This window comes from Canis lupus, chromosome 13 (assembly GCF_048164855.1).
Source record: "Canis lupus baileyi chromosome 13, mCanLup2.hap1, whole genome shotgun sequence".
Lineage (NCBI taxonomy): Eukaryota > Metazoa > Chordata > Mammalia > Carnivora > Canidae > Canis > Canis lupus.
The window spans coordinates 63292673-63296912 of NC_132850.1; the positions used below are offsets into that span (position 1 = coordinate 63292673).

The 4240-nt window shown below is 35.4% G+C and overlaps 1 pseudogene; it reads left to right on the forward strand.

The window, feature by feature from the left end:
- Nucleotides 1-2059: 2059 nt before the first annotated feature.
- LOC140602304 (protein FAM217A pseudogene) lies at nucleotides 2060-3246 on the forward strand (annotated as a pseudogene).
- Nucleotides 3247-4240: the final 994 nt, after the last annotated feature.

Sequence of the window (4240 nt, forward strand, 5' to 3'; positions counted from 1 at the left end):
CCTCACCGTAACCAAAATGCAAAATCCTATAATAGATATACAAACAGTAAAGAGAAAGAAATCAAAGTGTACTACTATAAAGAATTGTCAAATAATAAAGCATGAAAGTAAGAGAGGAAGAAAGGACAAAAGAGATTACAAAGCAACTAGGGAACAATGAACAAAATGGCAATAGTAAGTCTATTCTTGTAAATAATCGCTTTAGATATAAATGGACTATATTTCCCAACCAAAAGATAAACAGTGGCTGAAAGGATTGAAAAACAAAACCCAACTGTATCTTGCTTACAAAAGATTCACTTCAGCTTTAAGGATACACAGACTGAAAGTTAAGGGAGGAAAATATTCCATATACAGAGAAACCGAAGGAAAGCAGGTGTACCTATACTTATACCAGACAAATGAACTTTCAGCCAAAGACTATCAGACGAGACAAAGAAGGTCATTATATAATGATAAGGGGGTCAATTCAACAAGAAGGTATAATAATTATAAATATTTATGTACCAATATATAAGCATCTAAATATGTAGAACAAATATTAACAGATCAAAAGGGATAAATAGTACTACAATAATGGCAGGGAATTTGATACCCCACTTTCAACAGTGGAAAATCATCCAGATACAAAATCAGTAAGCAAACACTGGACTTAGACTTTATGTTAGACCTGATGGACATAACAGATACATACAGAACATTTCATCCAACAGCAGTAGAATGAATATTCTTTGCAAGCACACCTTGCACATTCTCTGGGGTAGATCACATGTTAGGCCACAAAACAATGCTTAATACGTTTAAGAGGATTGAAATCATATGAAGCATCTTTTCCAATCACAGTAGTATGAAATGAGAAATCAATTATGAAAGAAAATAGGAAAATTAAAAACTGTGAAGATTAAGCAACATGCTCCCGAACAAATAATGGGTGAAAGAAGAAATCAGGAGAAATAAAAAACTATCATGGGACAAATGAAAATGGAATCATTTTCATGGATGTTCCAAATGGAACAACACAGCTATTGGGATGTAGCAAAAGCAATTCTAAGAGGGAAGTTTATAGTGATAAACACCGGTGTTAAGAAAAAAGAGAAATCTCAAATAAGCAACCTAACTTTATACCTCAAGGAAGTAGAGGAAAAAAATAAGCCCCAAATTAGCAGAGAAAGGAAATAACAAAGATTGGAAAGGAAATAAATGAAAAAGACTGAAAGGACAATAGAAAAGATCAATGAAGCTAAGCTTTTATTATTATTTTTTTAGATAAAATAGACAAACCTTTGCTAAACTTACAAAGAAAAAAAAAGAGAAGACTCAAATAAGTAAATGTAAAATGAAAAAGAAGGTATCATAACTGATAACCACTCAAATATGAGAATCATGAGACTTCTAGAAATAATTATATGCCAATGAATTTGGCAACCAAGAAGAAATGGATAGATTCCTTGAAACATATAATCTACTCAATTGAGAAGGCTGAACTTGAAGAAATAGAAATCTATGTATATTTTAAAAGATTTTATTTATTTATTCATGAGAGACACAGAGGGAGAGAGGCAGAGACATAGGCAGAGGGAGAAGCAGGCTCCATGCAGGGAGCCCGATGTGGGACTTGATCCCCAGATCTGGGATCAGAACCTGAGCTGAAGGCAGACGCTCAACTGCTGAGCCACCCAGGCCTCCCCAAAAATAGAAATCCAAACCCACAAATGACTAGTCAGGAGATTGAATTAATAATAAAAAACTTTCCATCAGCCACTGGGGAAGCCTGCTAAATACCAGCAACAGCCAATGGTGGTCTTGCTGGGCCCAGCCTGGGCTCCAGGCCTGACATCTACCCTGAGGTTGGCTGCAGGCCTGGCAGGTTGTCCACAGCTGAGGGAGCCAATGCCCAGTCCCCTCCTTGTCCTCCCATTGCAGGAAGGCCCCGGTGGAGGGGCCACCCATTAAGCCATTCACCCCACATGTGCAGGGCCCCGGGATTAAAAGCTACATGTCTTTGGAGACAATGGTGGGGATTATATTTGGGGCTGGGGTGCCATGGGATTTCAAAGAAATGGGGAAAAAAACAAGGAGAATAAATAGTGAGAAATATGGTACCAACCTTCCTGTGTCAAACATCTCTCGTGAGAATTTATCTCACTAGAATTTGGATTCAGAAGTAGCTGTTCCTGAAAATAAAAACCTCCTACCAAGAAGAGATAGTGCAGAATCAGTTGAAAATTCATCTAGCAACTGATATTAGAACTTAATTTGTCAGAACATGCTTACAAAGGAACACAGAATGGTAAACAACGGATATTTCATTTATGGGGTTATCCTTCAATGAAGGAACTATATGGAGAACAGAGACTTCAAAAAACCATCAATGGAAACTGGAAACCAATAATCCCATAAGTCCCTTCACTCTGAGCCACTCACTAACAAATCCTTAAGTTGATAAGCATATGGGTTCTTACTTTGGACTGCAGATGCGTTAGGTCTCCACTGGCCCTATGCTGGTGGATACTTTTTAAAGAACAGAAGTGAGCCTCATATTCATTTGTGTTCAACTATAGAAAACTACTACAGTGCTGAAACTTTAAATGTTCCAAATTAGAATTTTACATATGGATACAACAGTGTGGAAGAAAATTTAAGAGCTCAAAGTGGTTCATCTGAAAATAAAAAAGCAAATGATACTTTATTCAGATAGTTTTAAGATACAGACCTGAACTTAAAGCCAAAAGCCATAGAAAATGTTGAGGAATCTTTCCCTATCCTGATTTTCCTTCTTCCTCATTTTGATACTCTCTGGATTTGCACAAATTAGCCCTCTCAGTGTCTGAAAATTGGAAAGTAAGAGTGGAACGTCCAGAAAGCTCTACTGAACATTCGATTATTCATTTATTGGAAATGGAAAGAATACAACATATAACTTATACAAAAAGAGAGGCCAAGACTACAAACTACCTTTTGTACTTCAGTAGTTACTCAACAACCTTCTCCCTTCAAAGCTATACCCAAAATGAGACAGCCCAAACTTTCTGAGTCTTTAGACAATGTGTGTAGGTAAAGGTCTAGAATAGAAAAAAAAAAAAAAATGTTTCTTGCAAGCTTGAACAAAATGCTTCCAAATGGAACTGGAGCAAATTTGGCAAATATAATTGAAATTCTAGATCATCATCTCTAAAAATTTCATCCACCACAAAACAATTGATTCTAACTTAAGAGGACTATGAGAATACCAAAAGCTCCATTTGAAATTTATGATAAGAACTCTTAATCAAGCTTACTGTCCAACCAATTGGTTAGAGTGGTCTTAGCAAGATGTCTGCCACCAGGTCTCCAATATCAGTTTCTTCTTCATCTCCATCTCTTCCTGATAAGCAGAGGGAAGAAATTAAGTCACTAAGGACCAACACAAAACAAAATAAAACAAAAACCTCAAAACCAAAAACCAAAACTAAAACCACACACAAAAACAAAACTTTACCAAAAGGGTATAGTGTTGAACAGATTATTCTAAATTTAGAAATTAAACTATTACCTAGCTAAAGAGAAGTGCACATCCACTGGCCAAAAATAACTATTTTATACAACTCAGTGTAAGCAAATCTATTCCAAGAATCCCAGCTAAATAAAGTTAATTGTTCTGAGATATAGGTATTAAAGACATGCACACACTAAACAATTATGTGACATGATATGGAGTGGAACTTGTGAAAACCATTGCTGAGATGTCCTATATATAAATCCAAAGGCATCCATACTGACATACTTTACAATCTTTTGTATTTTATGTTTCAAAGAAACATTTCACTAAATAAATTATTCTATCCAAAAGATTGTTCTTTTGCTGTGATTGTTTTCCAGTATAATTCCATCATCACTAAATGGTATAATTGACTTTAAAAAAATCTCCCAACAAAGACAAGTTCAGAATTAGATGGCTTTACTAGTGAATCATAACAAACATTTAAAAAGAAACTAATTCTAATACTGCTCAAACTCTTCCAAAAGTAGAAAATGAGGGAACATTTCCCAACCTATTTTACAAAAAAAAAAAAAAAAAAGAGAGAGAGAGACAAAAAAAAAAAAAAAAAAAAAGATTCTTAAGTATAGAGGGCAAACTGATGGTTACCAGAGTCGAGGTGGATGGGGAGATGGATGATGGATGAACAGGGGAAGGGAATTAAAGAGTACACTTGTCATGATGAGCACTGAGTAATTCATGTATACAATTGTTGAGCCACTA